Source organism: Pinus tabuliformis, chromosome 9, assembly GCF_031772625.1.
Source record: "Pinus tabuliformis cultivar Carrire ecotype Pingquan chromosome 9, CPIR1, whole genome shotgun sequence".
NCBI classification, from domain to species: domain Eukaryota; kingdom Viridiplantae; phylum Streptophyta; class Pinopsida; order Pinales; family Pinaceae; genus Pinus; species Pinus tabuliformis.
This window is the reverse complement of record NC_142307.1, coordinates 572,340,680-572,364,270: the sequence shown is the minus strand read 5'-3', so window position 1 is coordinate 572,364,270 and position 23,591 is coordinate 572,340,680. Positions and strand designations below refer to the sequence as shown.

Below are 23,591 nucleotides of genomic sequence, written 5' to 3'. Positions count from 1 at the left end.
CGTATGGAGGCCTTGCAAGTTTGGTCTTGAATCTTTGGATGGAAATTTCCTGCCACATTGCATGGTCTTCATGTGAATTATTGGAGGGCGAGGGCTTACTGGTAAAGTTTGGGACCATGGTACTGGTCAACTCTCTATGTCTGAGGAGTTGCTAAGCATAGAGGGAAAGAGACACAAGCTTCTCCAACCAGTGGCGAGCATGCAACAAAGCTCTTCCCTTCAAATTCAGTCGGTCCAGGAGGTAAGTTAGGCTCCCTGGTTAGGCTGGCTCTTAAGCTTTGTTATTGTGTTCTGCTAGTTCACCCCTTAGGCAGGGCCCCACTAGTGTTTTTCTTTGGCTTTAGTCTTTGTGGTTTGTTGAGCTTATTGCTATTTGTTTTTGGGGTTAGTCTTGGTATATTTTATAGAGGTTTGTTGTACGCCTAAGAAGAGGAGGGTTTTCAGTGTTGTTTTGGTCGCACCAAGGGATTGGGGGCTTGCAACACTAGTTAATTCCCTAGGTCTTGTGTGCTACTTTGGGTGTTTGTCTTGGTGGTCAGTTTGGTTTCCTGCATTCTATTTCAGGGGTTTGTTTGTCGTTCTCGACCAAGGATAATGGCCGAGAACTCATTTCATTGGTCCCTGCCTTTTATTGTTCTTGGTATCCCCTCCCTGGATCTTATTGTTCTTGGCTTCCTCTCTCATTCAGATTGTTCTGGTGGATTGGGGATCAACATGATTAGTTAATTACTTGGAATTGAGATCCTTGTTCAATTATGAGGATGTGGAAATCCTCCTTTCTGGTGTACTCTGGTAAATTTTGCACCTTCAACTGTCATTGGGTTTGGGTTGGTATCAGGATGCCACGACAACGTGGATGCACCCATAGGGGTGTTATAGAAAGGGGTCAGTCTAGTCGACATCTTCCTGAGACATCAGCTCCAACAGAGCCTGCAATTAACCAAGCTCCAATTCCACAAAGTATGTGAGAGGAGCATCACTACTCAAAGGGGCTGGCACACTGAGACAAACATTATGTATTTGATTATGACTTATTAAGTGAAACGCTTACCAGGCATAGACAACAACATGTCTTAATGGAGCAACTCCTAAAAGCAAGGCATGCCGACTGAAATGCACTCATTTCCTTCATGAATGACTTCCAACGAAATCAATGGCACATGCAAGATAGTATGACATGTCTCCAACGCAATCAATAACACCTGTTAGAAAGCTTGGATCATCTAGATGGCCACTTAAGCCATATGGAAAAAACATGTCTATTGTGACTTCCACCTGCCATCTCCCCCTAATTTTTAATGCTAATAATGATATATACATCTTAATCTTAATTAATAGTTTTTTGGTATTTCATCTCTCTTCAATTTTGTACAACAAAATGATTATAATTTAGAGTAATCATTTTTTAAAATTTTCTATTTAGCAACAAATCTGATAATAATGAAATATATAAAATTTTGTTTTTTCAGAGGATAAAAATTTGGACCATTTCTCGATTTGTGCGTGTCATCCTTGCGCAGGGGCCATGTTAATCTTCTCTGTATCGTTCCAATTTTGAAATATATAAAATTTTGTTAAACAATAGACAACGATATAATTTTTCTTTATAAATAAAATTTCAAAAAAATGTAAATTCAAATTATCCAAAAATGAAATTCAAAAAAGCAAAGCTATTATTGCAATTTATCTTACCATAAATAATACCCTTCCTTTAACATAAGGAATATGACTTTCCCATTTGTCCATGTACTCCTAACACCTCTCGATGCTACTTTAAAGGAATTCGTGCAAATACAATGTGCTTTTCATTATTTGTGGGCGTCCGTGAGTGACCACAACGTGCGCCACAGCAAGTATGCAACAACAAATATTAATTACCATGTAATATGTTAATTATTGTATTTATTAAAAGGAAATAATAATGTTTAAAAGAATATTATAATAATTTATTTATTTTATGATATTTAATATATATTAATAAATAATATATTATTTATAAATATAATTTTAAATGATATTTAATTATTATATATTTTGAAGTTGTTGAGTTGAATTTTTTTTTGTTATTGTTTGAAATTAATTTAAATATTTAATATATATACCCAAGTTTATTTTACTAATCGCAAGCTTCAATTAAACAAGAAGTTCCCACAATTTCTTATAGTGTATACACTAATTAATGTGATACTTGTCCATGAGAGAAGGTTGTAAGTTTTGAATTTGAATACAAATATGTCACCGAACAATTCAAATCCTTGTGCAACCGAGTTTGCAGGGGAGAACTCCTTAATATCACAAAACGTTTATGAACTATATATATGTTTCAATATTTATGAATATTTTATATATATAAAAGTATAGGTTATTTGTTAAAAAAAAAATTGGAGGTTTTTTGGTTTATTTTTTGGTCAAATATTTTTGAATTAACTATATATATGTTTCAATTTTTATGAATACTATTATTATTTTTTTAATGTAAAAGTATAAAAATATAGGTTATTTGTTAGAATTTTTTGAGGGTTTTTGATCTATTTTTTGGTCTAATTTGTTTAGAGTAGGGATTCATTGGATTTACAAGTTTGAGGGATGAACTATTCACAATTCATGTGCTCTAGGGGTTTTTCAGGGTGTTGAATCTATATATGTAGTCAAAAAACCATTTTAAATGACATCAATCAAGATTTAACCACAATTTCTTTTGTCGGATTCCAACTAGAAACTCCAAAAATTCTAGCAGATAGACAATGCCAAATACAAATGTCTAAAATTAAAATATCCAAATTTAAAATAAATAATTCTTAAAAAAAAACATATAATTTAACCAATGTTCAACTCTATCTCTTGAGCTTTTCAACTTTTCATTTCAACATCTTTCAATTTGCCAGAATCAGTGTTCCAAAATGACAATTTATACATTTCTCACCAAGGCCTTCCAAAATGACAATTTATACATTTCTTACAAAGTTCTTCCAAAATAACAATTTATACATTTCTTACAAGTTACGAATTGTTATCAATCTCTGATGCAGTGACTTAAGTGTTTTTTTTTTTTAATAAAGTTTGCCATATTCCCGATTACAATCCATAATTCATTATTTATCCCAACAATAAATCCACCCATTTCACATTTCCATAAATCAATGACAGAAAAAAGAGTATGAAACGTTCAACCCAACTTCCTTAATATTGGAAATTGCACTTGATTGATCAACTCTATCCATGGGAAATGCATATATCACTCTTACTTTACTCCCAAGCAACACACCTTAGAAGGCACCCCTTATCAATTTTAAGTCTCCACACATAAACATTTTCCACCCTAATCTACTAGTGAATTTCACACCTAATCACAAGCTCAATATTATTTTCTAACCTACCTTTTTAACATCGAGTTGTTAGCCTCTCATATAGTTTGTTGTTTTCTAGGTGACTTATTTATTTTGCATGCCTTATTTTATATTACAAGTATACCTTGATGTGATGTTTTTATATCTTTAATTTTGTTTTATATCATTAATTCTGTTTTAATTTTATATTAAGGTACTTTATAAAGCTAGTTAGTGTTAGTGTCTTACTTTAACCTCTTTATTTTGAGTTATTTAGAAGTTAGTTACTTGTTGTCTTTGGTCATCCTCTTTGAATAATGTTTATTGGATAGTAATGGATATTTTGTTTCTTATTTTTTTTTCTTTTTTTTACTTAAAATTCCATTTCAAACTTTAAAGAAGAAGATTCCAACATATATGGTGTTTGTCCTGAAACCAGACCAGTCATAGCACCATAGTTTTTGCAACATCCAAAGATAAAGACTTTTGAGATTTAACAAGATTATTAAAATATTGTACTGGAGTTCTATATATCCTAGATTAATTTCTAGCTTAAAAGAAAAAGAAAGACATAAACAACTAAAAGAACTTTACTAATAAGAACTTGTTATTTGGAATGCAAAGAGTTTTAAGGCATCCACGGTGATTGGCTCTTTACCTGCACTATAAGAGCATCTTTGATCCAGGGGCATGCCCAAGTGAACTTCAACACGTCCCAGTCTACTATCTAGGTTCTGCATAGTCAGTTATAGCTCATTTAACATTAACATAATATCCTCTTTGGCTTCATTTCATTCAAGCAAAAGTCGACTAATGAGAAGCTTCATATGTCACTATATATAAACAACATGCATGTATTGACTAAAGTGAAACCTGGTGTGACTAGTATGAGGAGCTTCATATGTCACTATATATAAACAACATGCATGTATTGACTAAAGTGAAACCTGGTGTGACTAGTATGAGGAGCTTCATATGTCACTATATATAAACAACATGCATGTATTAACTAAAATGCAACCTGGTGTGACTAGTATTAGATACCCAATCAACAATCTCCATCAACACCTTAGAGTTTGTTAAGTATTCTCTCTCCCCAACAATTTCAAATTCAACCAAAGCAATTTTCTCCAGCTTAACTTAAGGAGTGTTGGCTTGATACCTTTGAGATGATCTCTCCACCCTCTGTTGGGCATGAGAGAAACCTTGTTCTTGAAAGTATGTTGCCCCTTTCCTACTTTTATAGGCCATTTTGTTACATCTGGTCAATAGGCCTATTAACTGGATCAATCAAAATCCTTTTAACCCTTGTCATCACCTTTGCAAAAAGCCCTAAGCATGACTCTCCCTAATCCCAAAGTTTTTTCCTTTAACTGCTTCATTCAGTGATTTTAATGCCCAACACACCCTGGCCCTATAAGAGACTATGTTCACTAGCAGGTTGACCCTCTTTAGACCTGCGTTGATCACCAACAGGTTTCCCCTTACTAGGGGCGCTCTGATACTAGAAATTTGAGAAATATAAAAAGAATTCGGAAGCTTCCTCTACCAGAAGCTTCCAAGAGTTGTTATAACCATTTACCTTGGATGAAAGTCTCAAATCCTATCTTATCCTACTATGGATATTTCATCCCTTATCCCTTGATTTCATCCTCCCATCAAGAGTGGATCTCAACCCTAGATTGGTAAATGGATAAGAATTCCTAACCTACCATCTTCTTTTATATATTTACTACCATCCATGAGCTAAGGGTTGGATTTTGGAGATATATTCTACCCTAACGCTATTGTTGTGATTGTCATTATTCCATGCATTAGGGTTACATAGAGGCACACTTTGTGGCAAGGAAGGATAAGTCAACTTGGAGGATCTCTTCTACAAGATCAACTCTATATTTGGTTGTAACTCTCTCCATTTCTATTAATACAAGGAGTACATTGTTTTCCTATATGTGATGTTATGATTGTTGGAAATACTGAGAGGGGGGGTGAATCAGTATTTCTTTTTCTGACTATTGTTTTACCAGTTAAAACATTTATATTCAGAACACAAGATGAACAACAAGAATAAATGCCTTTATTAATATAATCTTTGCAGTAAAATAGATACAATATATAAGTGGTTGCAATCAGTTGCCAAGCACCAACTTGGACTTTTGTGAGGCTCCAACCTCTAGAGCTCCAACTCTATTTTGCCAAGGCAACAATATTGGACTTAGGAGCACCAACTCCCAAGGACTTCAATCCTTCCAGTTCCTGAGACACCAGTCCCAAGGACACCAATCCTTCCTACTTCTGAGGCACCAATCCAAAGGACTCCAATCCTTCTTACTTCTAAGGCATCAACCCCAAGGACTCCAATCCTTCTTACTTCTGAGGCACCAGCCCCAAGGACTCCAATCCTTCTTACTTCTGAGGCACCAGCCCCAAGGGTTCCAACCCAATCTTGTCAAGGCACGTTTGATAGTAATGTTCTGCTCTCAGAACTCTTCATTACTGAGTTCTGTCTATTTACAACTTCACTGTAGTCTCCATGCTACAACATCAATGACAGCCAGTCTTCTCATGAAGGAGTCTTTACAACTCTTCATATTGCCCACACAGAGTCTCCAATAGCCTTCATGACCTCTGATAATGTCTCCACACAGCTTTAGTGAGTCCACTGTTAGCTGCACTAAGCTCTGCATAAGAACCAACTTTTTGTTCAAGCATATGTTCTTATTGTCACAGTGAATGCTTCAGCATGACTGTTTCTCTACTGGCTACTTTTGCCCTTCGACTATCTCCTGTCCTGTTGGTCCTTCGGCCCTTTTTTTTGTTCTACTGGACCCTCTCGCTGCCTCTGTTTCCTCCAACTGTATCAACAGCGTTCAACCACCCTCTGTTCTCTGTTTTTCCTTTTTTATGCATTCCTCATGCCTCTGTCTATCGGTTTCCTCTTTTCGTTGGCTCTTTGGCTTCCTCCTCGGTCTCTGTAGTTTCCTCTGCATCGCTTGATCCTTCAGCTTCCCTCCTTGGTCGCTTTGGCTTCCTCTATCTCTTCGTGCTCACCAACACTCCTGAGACACATTGATTCAACGGAAAGGACCGAATAATACACAGAGAACACATATCCCAAGTTAAAACTGTAACAACGCTCCTATTTTCAATCATCATATATATACACAGGACTTTACAGTTTAACGGAGATGCCACGTCCCAATTGCAATCGCCATGATTTAGCCTACTGAACTATTGTTTAGGCCTCTTGAACTGTCCAGTGCATTTTATATGCCTCTTTGGCCTAAAAACCCCACGCAATACAAAAAATTGAATACACAGAGTTATATGAAAACACACGACTGAACCGCTTAAGGGAGGACTTCAAATTTAATTCACCTGAGTCTATAACCGCATCGGATCCGATGTGCAATGGCAATCGGCAGTCGCGCTCATGACATCGTTGATGGCTAATGGTCGATTCTCCACTGGACGCGATATTATATTAAGAAGCAGTTGATAGCTCCATCGGATCCGCAACAAGGCCTTACACACTTGCGATATGGCGGATGCGTTATTGTATTAAGCCCAACTATAATGTTGCATCGGGTCCGATCTTGCAATCACAATCAGCGCTTTGCAGAGGACAACCCTTTGGGCATTATTGCGATGGGCAAATGCGATATACAATAAAACGTTTCATAATGTGCAGCGGGTCGGCACATATCACAGTTATATGATATCCATACATATATCACAAGCGGGGGTTTTGGGGTGATGGCATATAACCGAACCCGCCGATTACACTGTCGCCGATATATATATATATATATATATATATATATATATATATATATATATATATATGCCGCTCCGATAGTGTATTCCAATGCAACTATGATTTCCGCCTCTAATAGTGTAAATGCCTCTATGTATAGGTTTTCGATATATATGTGAATTCCGCCTCCGATAGTGTATTCTGAGGTATATGTACACTCTGCCTCTGATAGTGTATATTGCGCACATATATATAAATGAGTTTTTTCCTCCGATAGTGTTTAATGCATGCATATAACCCTTTTGTGGCATATATTGCTCCCGATAGTGTATTCTTTGGCATTCTTTCTCCGATATCTCTGTCTGCTTCCTTTGATGGCTCCAATAGCTCTGCTTGCTTCCTCCAATGGCTATGTCTGCTCTTTGCTCCTCCGATAGCTCTGTTTGCTCCGTTTGCTCCTCTGTTTGACCTGTTTGCTCCTCCGATATGTTCTTCTTTGGCATATATGTATGACATATATATATATATATATATATATATATATATATATATATATATATATATATATATATATATATGGCTCCTTTGGCATGTTGACTCCTCTTTTGATGACTTCTTCCTCTTGATTCTTCTTGGGCATGTATTACATGCAATGCTCCTCTGATATGGCTCCTCTTGCTCCAATGTGGCTCTTCTTGTTCCAATGACCTCCTCTTGATATCTTCAGACCTTGATGGCTTCTGCCTTTTCCGACATGCCTCTCTTGCTCTGATATTCTGCAATATACTTTGATATGCCTCCTTTGTTAACTCCTCCGTTAACAGACTCTTGCTTATGGCTTGGCTATCCTGATGGCCTTGCTCCTGTCTCTTCATGGATCTGCTCTGCTTCCCCTTGGCTTCATATCATCATCTAGAATATTGCCATATTGACATCAATGACAACCTAGGTCAACAATCTCCCCCTTTTTTATTGATGGCAATATTCTTCTTCTCTCCCCCTTTGACATCAATGGCAAAGGAGTGCTCTGGGACTCCCCCTATCAAACTGCTTCTATTCTTCATGAATGGTAGATCTTCATGGTTTTGTGACTCCCCCTGTCGTAGTGCTCTTTTTTTTTTTTACTCAAGATAGAAGGATTGATGCTTTATCATCAATTAGCACATTATTCCCTCTTCATGTCTCAGAACTACTTTATCATGGCTTCAACAATGCTTAAAGATGCTCTACTTCAATGCTTTCAATCAGATTGCAAATAGCCATACACCAAGTGTCCAAGTTCAGGTTTTTATGCTTCAATCCAGATTGTTATCTCCATAGTCAGAATTGAGAGGCCTTCATAGTCCGAATCAAGAGAAAAATGCCACTAAACTTTTATTTCTTGTTATCTTTCTTCAGATCCGAGTTCCTTTGTGTCTCTGTGCTTCTCCTTAAGTCACTGCCATCCAGTATTCAACATTACTGCATTTGGATGAAGTGGTGAGAGGTTGTGCCTTACTGTTGCTATATTTTCTCAGTGACCAGTCTTAGCATAAGTTATATTTGACTGCACAACATTCTCCTTTCTATGAGCCATATTTTCCTTGTGTTCTTGTACATATCTTAGCAAGTTATTTCCCTAGTATATTTAGATATCCAATCTGTGTCTGTCTTTTAAAAATCATTCTGCTGATTTGCATATTTTTGCAATGCTTCAGTTTGTTATATGTTGCCAGCTGCTCTTACTTCAAAATCCATTCCAGATGTATCTGTTTGTTTGAAGATTGCCTCTATTAGTGTCCATAATTTATCTGTTCTCACATTAAATTCCTGAGTCAAGACGTTTAGCATTTGTAATATCAGCACCATATTTATTTGCCGTATTTCTTTAGCATTAGATGACTTTCTCTCTTGCTCCAAATACTACTTAGTGATTAAGTGGAAAGCATCTTTAACAACAGTCCAAAGAATGGTTACAGAATCATATTCTTCAATGGAGTACCCCTAAGAAATGATCTTTATCAAAGAATGACTGTTATTATAGCTCAGCAAGGATTTCATAGGGACCCTTTCACTAATAGCTTCTGCAATAATGATCAAGGATCACAGGCTCCCCCTAATTGTATGCATCATCTCCTTTTGGCAGAGTCTCTCTATCAAATGCTTAGGTTTTCAAAATTCAGGCCAATGTCATATGTTGTTGGCTGGAGAGTTCAAGGGACTTTCGGATTGTATTTGCTTCCTTCTCCATACTTGTGTAACTTTCTTCTTTTGCATGGTTCTAAGAGCCCAAGTTAAATTACAATCACGTGCCATATGACCAATGTTATGACACTTGAAGCATTCTACATTGTTCATGAATAAGAATTCATGATTTCTTCCTGCAAAATTGTTTCTTGGAGATTGTTGGGGACCATAATATCTATCTCTATGAGATGGTTGGGAACCATAACATCTATCTTTATGATATTCTTTACAGTCTTTTGCCATGTGACCAAAATTTGTACAAGAATAACAATAGCCAAAAAATGAACTTTGGTACTCGGGAGATGGAGATTTCCTTGATGTACTTCTGAAGCTTTTCTGCCTTGAGATCCTTTGATGATAACCATTGCTTCTCACATCTTTGACATCATCTAGATTTCTTCTTGGAGCAGGATTTCTTCTTGGAGCAAGATTTCTTCTTGTAGCAAGATTTCTTCTATTGTAGCCTTGATTTTTCTCCTTGCCTTTGCTGGAACTAGGAGCATCATCATTTCTTTTTGGCTTCTTCACATCCCTTTTGTTTGAAGCATTATCATTCTTGTTTGAGGATTCACCTACATACCCGAGACCTAATTTATCAAATGGACATCTATGATAGCTGAGCATGTCATCCAAGGCCTGAGAGCTCTTCAAGATTTTGTTCATCCCTTCAACCTTTGTTCTGAGGAAGACAATCTCTTCTTCCAATCTTTCACACTCATTATTCTTCTTAGCAAGTTGTTTCTCAGTTTCTTCCTTGATACGAGTAGCTTCATCTGCTTCTATTTTAAGGGAGATGATATCTGACTTCATTCTGAAGATTTCTTCATTCTTTGCTTGACTGCTCTCCATTTCTTCCTTGATCCTTGTAGCTTTACATGTTTCAGCCTTGAGAAGCTTGATGTTAGATTTTAATTTGAAGATTTCTTCATCCTTTGCTTTCAGTTGACAGATCATGGTGTTTCTTTCCTTTCCTGCTTCATCAACCTGTCCTTCTATGACTTCCAATGCTTCCATGGTCTTTTCAACTCCTTGTGCTTGTTTCCTTGCTTCTTGTAGTTGAGACTTGAGAGAGGAGACCTCTACCTTGTACTGACCAATCTCTTCTTCAAGTTTGTTCAAGCTTTTGTGCCTTTGTTCAAGTTGACTTGACAAGGTATCTTCCTGATTCTTTGCTTTATTCAATTGATTTGTCATGGATATGACTTCTTCATGATGCTTTCTTTTGCTTTGATGAAATTCCTTCTTAATCTTGGCAAGCTCTTCATCCCTTTCTTGTACTTGAAGCTTGACAAGGTCAACTTTCTCCCTTGTTTGATCTTGGTCACCAGCTAGTGCTATCTTCTTAAGTTCCTTATTTTCCTTTTTCAGATTTTTAATCTCTTCCATGGCAGCCATAAGTTGAGCGAGGAGATCTTCTACAAAATCTTTTTCATTTTCTTCATATTCTAGGTCTGCTTTGGCCTTGGTGTCATCATTCTCATTTTCAGCTTCTATGATGAGTTCTGGATTTCCTTCTTGATTTCCATCATCTTCTTGATTGATGGTCATGGTCAATGCTCCTTTTGAGTGAAGGTCATGAAGTTTGTCCCATATACCCTTTGCTGATGAATATTTTCCTAGATTGTTCTTTATAGAATCAGGTAGCCCATTCAAGATTGCCTTCATTGCTTTTGTATTGTACTCCTTGGATTCTTCATCCATCCTGCTATCAACAATTACTGATTTCCAGATTTCAATGCTTTGAGTCTATAAGAAATTCCTCATTCTTGCTTCCCATATATTAAAGTTCCCATTGAACCTTGGAGCCTCCTCAAATTGATTATCTTCTATCTTAGTAGTAGAGGGAGACACATCCTTGGGAGGATTGGAGACTTTCTTCCTTGACTTCGCCATTTGTGTTCTGAAGATCAACCTTCAAGCTGTTAGGCTTTGAATGAAGGTACTGGCTCTGATACCAATTGTTGGAAATACTGAGAGGGGGGGTGAATCAGTATTTCTTTTTCCAACTATTGTTTTACCAGTTAAAACATTTATATTTAGAACACAAGATGAATAACAAGAATAAATGCCTTTATTAATATAATATTTGCAGTAAAATAGATACAATATATAAGTGGTTGCAATCAGTTGCCAAGCACCAACTTGGACTTTTGTGAGGCTCCAACCTCTAGAGCTCCAACTCTATTTTGCCAAGGCAACAATCTTGGACTTAGGAGCACCAACTCCCAAGGACTTCAATCCTTCCAGTTCCTAAGACACCAGTTCCAAGGACACCAATCCTTCCTACTTCTGAGGCACCAATCCAAAGGACTCCAATCCTTCTTACTTCTGAGGCATCAACCCCAAGGACTCCAATCCTTCTTACTTTTGAGGCACCAGCCCCAAGGACTCCAATCCTTCTTACTTCTGAGGCACCAGCCCCAAGGGTTCCGACCCAATCTTGTCAAGGCACGTTTGATAGTAATGTTTTGCTCTCAGAACTCTTCATTACTGAGTTCTGTTTGTTTACAGCTTGACTGTAGTCTCCATGCTACAACATCAATGACAACCAGTCCTCTCATGAAGGAGTATTTACAACTCTTCATACTGCCCACATAGAGTCTTCAATAGCCTTCATGACCTCTGATAATGTCTCCACATAGCTTTAGTGAGTCCACTGTTAGTTGCACTAAGCTCTGCATAAGAACCAACTTTCTGTTCAAGCATATGTTCTTATTGTCACAGTGAATGCTTCAGCATGACTGTTTCTTTGCTGGCTACTTCTGCCCTTCGACTATCTCCTGTCTTGTTGGTCCTTCGGCCCTTTTTTCTGTTCTGCTGGACCCTCTCGCTGCCTTTGTTTCCTCCAACTGTATCAATAGCGTTCAACCACCCTTTGTTCTCTATTTTTCTTGTTTTATGCATTCCTCATGCCTCTGTCTATCGGTTTCCTCTTTTCGCTGGCTCTTTGGCTTCCTCCTTGGTCTCTGTAGTTTCCTCTGCATCGCTTGATCCTTCGGCTTCCCTCCTTGGTTGCTGTGGCTTCCTTTGTCTCTTCGTGCTCACCAACACTCCTGAGACACGTTGATTCAACGACGAGGACCGAATAATACATAGAGAACACATATTCCAAGTTAAAATTGTAACAACGCTCCTTTTTTCAATCATCATAGATATACACAGGACTTTACAGTTTAACGGAGATGCCACGTCCCAATCGTAACCGCAATCGCCATGATTCAGCCTACTGAACTGTTGGGTGCGTTTTATATGCCTCTTTGGCCTAAAAACCCCGTGCAATACAAAAAATTGAATACATAGAGTTATATGAAAACACACAACTGAACCGCTTCAGGGCAGACTTCAAATTTAATTCACCTGAGTCTATAACCACATCGGATCCGTGGCAATCGGCAGTCGCGCTCATGACATCGCTGATGGCCAATGGCCGATTCTCCACTGGACGCGATATTATATTAAGCAGTAGTTGATAACTCCATCGGATCCGCGGCAAGGCCTTACACACTTGCGATATGGCGGATGCGATATCGTATTAAGCCCAACTATAATGTTGCATCGGGTCTGGTCTTGCAATCGCAATCGGCGCTTTGCGGAGGACAGCCCTTTGGGCATTATTGCAATGGGCAGATGCAATATACAATAAAAAGTTTCATAATGTGCAGTGGGTCTACACATATCATAGTTATATGATATCCATACATATATCGCAGTTGGGGGTTTTGGGTGATGGCATATAACCAAACCCGCCGATTACACTGTCACCGATATATATATATATATATATATATCTTCCGCTCCGATAGTGTATTCCAATGCAACTATGATTTCCGCCTCCGATAGTGTAAATGCCTCTATGTATAGGTTTTCGATATATATGTGAATTTCACCTCCGATGGTGTATTCTGAGGTATATGTACACTCTGCCTCCAATAGTGTATATTGCGCACATATATAGAAATGAGTTTTGGCCTCCGATAGTGTTTAATGCATGCATATAACCCTTTTGTGGCATATATTGCTCTCGATAGTGTATTCTTTGGCATTCTTGCTCCGATAGCTCTGTCTACTTCCTCCGATGGCTCCGATAGCTTTGATTTCTTCCTCCAATGGCTCTGTCTGCTCTTTGCTCCTCTGATAGCTCTATTTGCTCCGTTTTCTCCTCTGTTTGACTTGTTTGCTCCTCCGATATGTTCTTCTTTGGCATATATGTATGACACATATATATATATATATATATATGGCTCCTCTGGCATGTTGACTCCTCTTTTGATGACTTCTTCCTCTTGATTCTTCTTGGGCATGTATTACATGCAATGCTCCTCCGATATGGCTCCTCTTACTCCAATGTGGCTCTTCTTGTTCCAATGACCTCCTCTTGATATCTTCAGACCTTGATGGCTTCTACCTTTCCTGACATGCCTCTCTTGCTCTGATATTTTGCAATATACTTTGATATGCCTCCTTTGTTAACTCCTCCGTTAATAGACTCTTGCTTATGGCTTGGCTATCTTGATGGCCTTGCTCCTGTCTCTTCATGGATATGCTCTGCTTCCCCTTGGCTTCATATCATCATCTAGAATATCTAGTATTTAGAATATTGCCATATTGACATCAATGACAACCTAGGTCAACAATGATTTCATATATTTCAATACCATGTTGATCTATTGAATGAAGTGATTGGATTATGCTACATAGATGTCGTAGATCTTTGGCTTGTGTTGTCTGATTGTGCAAGTTCTAATTATAGTGATTGGAGCTAGGATTGGAGCATACAAACCAAGAAAGGAATGAAGCTTGCGACAGATTCCATGTAGGATTCATCCCATTTTCCATTTACTTTAAGGAAGACATTATAGTCCTTATTTTTTGTTGTTTTAGGTTAGTCCACAAGACCTAGGGAAGACACTTTTGTTCGTAGTTGTAGATTTTGTATAACAAATTAGTGACCATACTGGGGATCAAATTATTCCTTTGGTGGTTTCCTTGTCCTTAGTGCTTGTTTTATCTCTTCTTTAGACCTTCACTATCTTACTCAGTCAAGAATAGACCTAGGAAGCCCTTTGATGGAGTCTTAATTGCAATTTTTGTGTCTAAACCTTGCATCCCCTGATCAGTGCTCCCTCTGGTCTAGTGATAGAGTGTTGCAACGCTCCTGAGCCTTCTCTGTGCCTGGGTTGCAGAGAAATGGTGCCCCTTTAGCACCTGCATTGGTCCATGTTCATGCACATATTTGTTTTTGCTTGAATTTCTCTCTGTCCAACTTTGTTCCAGTTTCCCGTCCTTGGGTCCCTGAGCATCTTGTGGTCTCTCAGAAGCCTCCATTTGATTTTCTTTTGGTTTTAAGTGCCTTTGATAAGGATTTATTTAGATTTTCCTTTGTTCTTATCATTAGGTCATTAGCAAACTGATTTGTTTGATCATTGAGTTCTTGAATGAATTGGTGTTTTAGTCATCGTTCTAAAAAGTTTGCTTTTATCAGTGATTAGACGTGCATCTTAGTTTTCATCATATTTGAGAATTAAGTGGAATTGAAAAGAAAAATCTCTTTGCATTGGCATATAGGGTTTTGTGTGTGCATCAGTATTGGAATAGTTGCATTAAAAGGGAATTTCACTTAGCATATTGTTTGCTGCATTTTGTATGTTGCATACTCTTTGTCTCTTCCCTCCTTTAGATAGATTTTCATTGAAAGTGAAAGATTTCATTTCTTCATGCTAGCTTGCATCTTTGGGAATTCAGGTGAAACTCATGGTGAGCCCAAAAACTGAAACTTAATTAAAGATAAACATTAAATTTACTGAATCAACCTAAGGAGCATTTGTAACAATAACACAAACACTTAGAGGTTTAGCCTAGAGATGTGTTTTGGTGTTGATAAACATAAGAGATGTCATTGTTTGCCAGCGTTGTATCAGAGGGGTGATATCTCGTTCCATGTATATAAGTGTATCAGATCGTACTTTGCATACCTTTAGGTATATTGGATGGCACTCCATGCATGAGGAGTATATGGGAACGTTCTCATCGAATATTATGCATTAGACAACACTACTACGGAGCTCACGTCCATGTACCATTGAGTATATTTTGGAAGTTTGCCATAGGTTGCTATCCTTGCCATAGATAACCAAGTTGTCCGCCTTGTATACTGTGATGCACCGAACACAACTTTTAGGGAGATTTCCTACATGTACGTTAAGTCCTTGGTTTTCCAAGGTGTATATTACTGTTCACGGTTGCTTGGTAAACCTTTATGCCTAGTTTATCCCTTTTTTTAATTTATTTTTGTGTTAATTGTTAAAATTTATTAATCTAATGTGGAATAACAAACACCTTTCCCCCGTCGTTCATGTAGAACACAAAATAATCCTTCTCTTCCACCAAAGGAAACTCTTGGACATCGTCAGAAGCATAAGAAAACACAAACTACCGAATCAGGGACTTCTAGAACTAATTATGGTCATCCTCCTGAAATTGATCCACCAGAATCATCCTTGCCTTTGAGCTATGAGCTCAAGATTACATCTTCTCTTCCTAGTGAATCTGACACAATAAAAAAAAAGAACCTGAACCTTTATTTCCTTAGGTTATAGAACCTGACTTTACTGAATCATCTACTTTATTACCTGAGGTTGTTCAACGTGAGGTACCTCAGACATCTTCACATGTTACTTCGGGACCTTCCCTTTCTCTTCCTTTGTCTCAGACACAACCACTGACTATATATCTTGGACTCGACGGTGAACCCCTTCCACCTGGTCTTGTGAGTATTGAAGAGATCCCACAGGAAGATCCTCGTCCATCTTCTCATGTTCATTTGAGAGGACTTCATATTTATCAGACTTATCCTCTTCCTCCTCTTCAAACTCCATCTCAGCCTTCTTTGTTAGATTTGTTCCTTTCAGTTCACCCTTGAGTTTTTCATAGCAATCATCTTTGGGATTGTTAACCATGATTGAATCCACTATGGTTTCCCAGCCTGCTACTTTGGTTGAGACAACCATTGTTGCTTCCTCATCCATGTTTACGACATCACTAGAGACACGTCTGTATGGTGTCCCATCCATCCTACCTAGTTATCAATCATTATTTGGTACCGTCTTTGGTGCAACGTCCAATCCCCAGACCTCTCCCATGACATTTATTTCTGCAATTCCATCTAGCACTTCTCTAATGAGCACTATGCAGTCTTCTCCTTCTCCTCCACCTACACCTGTAATCGAATAGCAGGTTGGTCCTTATGTTAGTGGATACCTTCAACAACCCAATTCTCCTTATATTGGGTACCCTTCACCTAGTGGGAAGTTGCCTCCATCATCCCCTCCTCCTTTGGCAGGGGGGAAACCTATCGTCGGTATGCCATAGATTAGTGCTCTGCCTTATTTGAATCCTCCTTATTCTAGTTTGGTTGCTAATGTTTGGCAACCTACTTTTCCAGTCCAACTTGGTTCGGTTGTGAGTACATCCATGCATTCTCAATCTATGCCATTTGCATCCCAAATTCCTACCTATCAATCTATACCTCAACAAGCTCAAATCAATGTGAGCCAACCTTTACAGGCTGTCACTATGACTCAATCTATTCCAACGATATCTGGTACCTCCCAGGTCCCGCATACTCAACCTCTACAAGGTACCTCACAGTCTCAACCACTTGGACAAGGTATTCCTCAAATCACAGTAAGAAAAACTACATAGGGTATGACACAACCTCCATCGTCTCCACCATCTGTTGGAATGATGCAAAATCCTACAGGACAATAGTATCAACCTTTTCAAGATATCCCTTAAGTGCCTTATCAAGGCCAACAAGTCCAAACCCAACCGCTCCAACATTTGCATGGTTATCTTGGATCTGGACAACAAGGACATGTGTATACTGGTTATCAGAATCCTCCCTATCCTTGTACCCAGGTTCCTCTTTATCAGAACCCTCCATATTATGGAACACAAATTCCTGTTGCCCAGGTTATTCCATCCTATCTAGGGTATCATTTTATGGATTTTAATAGGTAGTTTCTTTTTGTGGAAACTCTTGAACTACCAAATTTGACTCAACTCACGAATGATCCTATTGCTCATTGTCCTTCTTGGTTGATAATTTCTCCTAAATTGCCTTATGATATCCCAAAATTCAATGGGAATCCTAGAGAAAACTCGTCCACACATGTGATGACTTATCATCTATGGTGTTCTTTGAACTCCCTGAATGATGATTCTGTTCGATTATGTATTTTTCAGCATACACTTACGGGTTCTGGAGCTAAATGGTATATTGAATTACCTAGAGTTTCATTCAATAATTTCAATTCCATAGCCACTACATTCCTAACACATTTCCAGTTTCCCATACGATATGATATTAGAACAAAACTCTTGACCAACTTTAAACAAAATAATGCTACTCACATTTTTTATCATATTCATGAGTGGTGAAGTCATCTCGGTTGATTAAGACTTATGTTCCCAATCAATTGTTAGTAGAATGGTTCATTAAATATCTATTTCCATAATCACAAAATATGTAGATAAGGGTGAAGTTGTGACTGAATAGAAAGTGATTTCTTGTGCCCAGTATTTTGATCTCATCTATACCCAATCTGGCACGCTTTATGAGAAAATATTGAATGCTCTGAGACCCTCGAACATTGTTCCTCATCCTCCTGGTAAAGAATCACATGTTGTTGATGGCATGATTGGTTCTTCCAGTTTGTAGTTTGAGAGTAAATCATCTGGTGCTGCTCCTACGGTTGCCCAGAACTCTACATCCAATCCCCCATGCGGCTTCTACTTCCCAGATTAATATCGTCTATTCCAATAAAGGTAAATCTCAACAACAACCAATAAGTAAGAAGAAAGGTAAAGGCAAGAAGAAGAAAGATTCTCCTCTGAGGGACAAACAAACAAATCAATCCTCTTATGAGAAACGAAAGCCTTGCTATCCATGCTTGATCTATAATGAAGAGCACTTCACTCGTGACTGTCCTCACTGTGCGGAAGTGAATCCATTTCTGAAATATTTTACTTCTCTTGCTGTGTTGACTAACCCATTTCTCAATCAAGAGACTCACATGGTTTCTTAGGACTCTACTTCCTCTAACTCGGTTTTAATGCTTTCCTCTGCAAAATCAAAGTCTGATGTTATGGTGGCCACCTAAAGTAAATACTTTGGTAATGTGAATCCTACGAATGGTCAGGCTAATGATCAACCTACCTATTCGAATCCATCTCCATTGGAATCTACTCTGTCTATGATTCCTACGGAATTAACCACTAAGCCTCCAAAGGGTGTCATTCATAAATCTGCTTTCAACCCTCATGCACAGGATGCCCAAAATGAAACATAGTTAAGGGCATGTCTCAATCTCCATCAGCTATGTCCACGCTTGAGGTGTTGCAAAATTGTCCCACCCAAAAGAAGGTTTTTCTTTATTCCATCGGATGTATTGATCCTTCATATTCTAACCTAGTCGTTTTCAATCATGAGAACTATTCACCTCGACTTTCAGCTCAATTGGCCTTTATGATCCAGGTCATCGTCCGCAGTAAGAACATCCATCGTTCTATTGTAGATGAAGGAGCCTCAACCTGGATTACGTATTTACCTTGTTGGAAGGTGATTGGTTCTCCTCAATTGAGTCAGTCACCCACCACCTTGAAGTCTTTTGATGGACGAACATATAAACTTTGTGGTATTTTGAACTCCTTGCAAGTAGAATTAGGAGGTAAATTTGTATCCATATAAGTCAAAGTTATTGATGAACCACTTGATTATAACCTTCTATTGGGTTGCACGTGGGTTTACACCATGGTTGTTGTCGTTTCAAATTATTTCTGGATGATTTCCTTTCCCCATAAAGGTGGGATTGTAGCCATCAACCAACTCACCTTCTTTGCCTCTAGTTATCAAGTTACAGGAAGTTTCCCTCTTGTAGGGGAAACTCTACACCCTTATCAGCATGTCGGGGTTGGACTGCTTAAGGATTCCTCTCTCATGGGAACCTTTTCACTTCCTCCGCCTTCGCTTCCTGACAGCTCTCCTTCGGTTGCCTATATCAATATGATATCATCTTCTACTATTCCAACTGATCCTTGGATTGTACCAAATGAAACTAACATCGACAATTTTGGCGACTGAATGTCGTTGAGCCCTATTGAGCTTGATTACGAAGCCATTTATTCTTCTTGTGTGGCTCATCCTGATCTTACCTCTTCTATCAATTGGGTTGATAATTTATTGGATTATGGCATGCCTTTTAATATTTTCTCTCGCACGTTCCTTACTGATGAGAGAATCATGGATATCATGATGCCAGACGACACATCATGGGACGATCATCACCATCGTCCCTCCTTACCCGATTCTATTGAGGATAATCTCAGTGACCTATATCAACCCAATATCATTGAGTTTCCTACAAATTCTATTTCAATTCACGAAGTTGATTCTGTAAAAAATTTGTCGAGTATAGAAGAGATGATACCTCTTAATATTTCAATTAAACTAGGTATTGTCGAGAATCTACATATCGGTGTGTCTTTCTCTCCGAGTGAGATTAAGACCTATAAGGCCCTATTCTAGGAATTTCGAGATGTATTTGATTGGTCATATGAGGAAATGTGAGGTATCGATCTAAATATAGTGGTGCATGAAATTAAAACATATCCTGATGATAAACTAGTCTGACCGTGCCTTCATTTGGTCCATCCCAAGAAGGCTGGCACAATTAAAGCTTAAGTTGAAAAAATTCTACGTGTTGGTTTTGTTAGTGTCGGTCTTGAAGCCCTCCATCAGTGATCAAAGCTCTTTGCATTTGCATTCGTAGGTGTCTCATCGGTGTCAAATTTTGCATCTCGTTAGGCATGCCATAACCCTGATGGAGGAGCTGGTTTATTTATACCCCTCTTGGTTTTGCTGGATCAGGTCATATCAGTCATTAAGCTCTTTCAAGCTTGTCTTGTTTTGTCTTGAGGTCAAAGGTCCTAGGTCTAGGGTTTTGGTCATTTATCTCTGCAAGGTCATGTCTTTGAAAGTCCTTGAGTGCCCAGCAAGCCAGAGGGAGGATTGTAAACATGTTTCTTTGATATTTTCATCATGTACAGTTCATTTTTAACCTTGGATTTAAAAACTCTGTTTTTAAAGCCAAGGTCATGTTAAATTTTTGTAAAAAGAATGAAATTCCAAAATGTCTTCAAAAAGGCAGCAGTAACCCTGGTCCCCTTGCCAAAGTCCCTCAGATGATCTACCTGCAAAAAGAATCAAGTCAAAGCACTCAATGAGTCAAATTTAGGATAAAGGAAACCAAAAATCAGTGTTATAAAGTGTCAAAAGAAAAACATTAGAAAGTGGGTTTGTAAATGAAATTTTTTCAAATGAGACTTATAAAAGCCCAAATTCCCTCCTTTCACTCTCATTGTGCATTCTAACGCTTGCAAGAGAGATAGAGAGAGTGATTGAGAGAAAGGAGCAAAATTACAGCAATTTTGGGCAGCTAAGAGGGGCGCGACCTGTTGAGAGAGGTGCGCGACCTGTTGGGTGGTGCGCGACCCGTCCAGAGCCCTTCTGCAGTGCAAAAAATCAACGTGCGCGACCCGTTGGGAGGGGCGCGACCCATTGGGCGGCCTGCGCGACCCGTTGGACTGTCTTGCTGCAAACTTCAAACAAATTGCCCAATCTTCCTCCAAGTCATCAAATTTGTTCGAGGTAGGCTCTTTACACATCATTTTTGTGGTTGGTGATGAATGTAAGCCCTCATGCTTGTATTTTAACCTCAAATCGTGCAAGTGAAAAGACATTATATGGCTGCAATGTTAATGAGCAAACTGTGCTAGGGTTTGTGTTGTTTCAAGCTATTTTTTCCTTTGGTTTGTTTCCCTCATTTCCCTTTCACTCACACCTATGTGTTCATCTCTTTTCCTATATTATGTTACAAATGAAATGCAAATCTTTCCCCATCCCTAATCACTAAAAATGAAAACCCTACCCCTCTCCCAAAGCATCAAAAAACAAATTCAAATCCTAATTTCCCTCCACCATATGCATGTGTAAATAACAAAAAGTGTTGGTAAATATGTCAACATGTTTTGTGCATGGTTTCCCTATTTCCCCTATTAATACATGTATGCACATTCCCATGTTCACTTTCATACATGTTTTTTCCCATATGCAATGATCTTTGCAAATGATTTCCCAATTATAAATATGTATTCCTATATGCATAATGATTTGCAACATTTCCCTTAAAAATTCCCTGTTATATTTATATATTCCCATTCCTTGTTAAAAGATCCCTCGCCTAACATTTCCCTCATGTCTTTTTCCCCTTGAAACATCATATATTTCAGCACTTTTTGCAGGCAGAGACAGCAGTTCAATTTGTCCACTTTGCTCCTAAACCATGTCAGAAACCGAAACTTATGAGCAAAGTGATGACCATTCATCATCTACAGAGGTTTAGGTACAGAGGAGGCCTCGTAAGGGTGGTAAGGGTGGACATCATAAGCGAGAGGAGCCCACATCTTTGGCAGAATTACAGGCTTGTCCCATGGCAGTGACTTGTTGTCAGTATATGTCTTGTTATGATTTCTGTGAGAGGATTTCCCGGATTTAGCACCATAGAGAGTTGGCCCGCTTGTTTGTTTTACACCTTCATGATGGACATGTCACTCTGGCAGGGGTGAACTTTACATTGACACCCGAGGTGATCTCACAGGCTACAGGGATACCGAATGTGGGTGAGGTGTGGCCTAAGCGCAGGTTGCTAGATTTTGTTCACTTTGAGCCCTATGTCCGGCCACCATTCGTGAGACTTTTGATGGGTGTTTTTCCATTCAGATTTCTCCGGAGCGAGTATGCTCCCATCATGAGGCTTATTATGCATTATTTTACCTGTGAGGGCAGATTTTCACAAGTGTACTCATATCACATTCGCCTTTTGATGCATTTCACCCGAGTGAGGATGATGAACATCCCGGTCTTCTTGTTTCATAACATTCAGAGGATGGTGCCCATGTTGCAGAAGAAGACCCTGGCTCAGCAGTACAGGAGCTTATGTCATTATGGTTTGATTCAGCTCATAGTCTCACATCAGTTGACTCAGCAGGGCATCTCATGGGAAGAGTTCATCTCCCGTGAGTTTTTCACAGCACCACCCCAGCCACATCCCGAGGTCATTCATGAGGAGGGTGGACTGTCTCAGCAGCCTGATATTCCGGTCACTAGACATGTTGTTTCTTCACCTCAGCTCACATATCAGAAAGGCCCGAGGGCCTTATTTGCAGCAGCTAGGCGAGTACTATCTCCACAGCGGGTGGAAGGGGTCTCGCCTTCATCTTCAGCTCAGCGAGTGCTATCTCCACATCAGGTGGAAGGGGCCTCGCTTTCTTCACCAGCACAGGTACTAAAGAGGGGCAAAGAGCCCATGATTCATGAGGGTTCGGTGATTGATCTTGAGGCCAGTTCTCCTAGCCAAGAGGCGAAGGAAATCATTCAGCATCTCAGGGCTGAAAATGATGTTTTACAGAGGAGACTTGAGGGTGCCCAATGGACTATTACTTACCTGGAGCAGCAGAACAAACAGTTAGAGGAGGAGAAAGCACTTGATGAGCTTTGGAGGATTTGTAGCGACCGAGTCTTGAACCGTAGAAGACTCGGTGATCCATTGCCTGCTGACCGAGAGTCAATGCTCATTCAGGAGAATGCCCACTTGGAGAGGCTGTTGGCTAAGGCCAACCAAGATAAAAAGCTACTGAGAAACATGAAGAATCACTATTGGGCAAGGATGCATGTATGCAATGCCAAAATGAAAATGTTCCAAAGGAGGTTGTCCGAGGCTCTTAGGCGGAGGAAGAAGACCAATCCACTCCATATCTTGGTGGAGGCATCCCTCAAAGATCATGGCACTCACTAGCTCAGCCACAGCACAAATCCCAAAATTTTTTGAGAATTTTGGGTAATTTTGGCATTTTTTGGAAATTTACAGGTTTTGGCTCCTCAACGGGTCTCACCCCTGGTGAGACCCTTTGTCATGACAGCTCCTTTTTGCAAAAACTCAGCATTTCTAGATTTTTCATGCAAAGTTACATATGCCTATGGATGGACTTGAGTTTTTATGGAGTTTTGGGCCTCCAGAAGGTTAAAATACATGCAAAATTTGACTTTCTGCCCCTTTTTTGAGTTGCAGAAGAAGTCTTGGGAGAATTGAGTTTTGACTGGGCAAATGAACTCCAAATTCAAAACTTCCAGTTGGGTTGGAAAGTAGACTCGCAGACCTTTCCAA

At 38.9% G+C, this 23,591-nt stretch overlaps 1 non-coding gene across 1 annotated transcript; it reads right to left on the bottom strand.

The window, feature by feature from the left end:
- Positions 1-1,474: 1,474 nt before the first annotated feature.
- On the bottom strand, positions 1,475-1,579 carry LOC149149838 (U6 spliceosomal RNA). Its single transcript, XR_016263836.1, has one exon. It is a non-coding gene; the product is annotated as a U6 spliceosomal RNA (small nuclear RNA).
- Between the last annotated feature and the right edge of the window lie 22,012 nt (positions 1,580-23,591).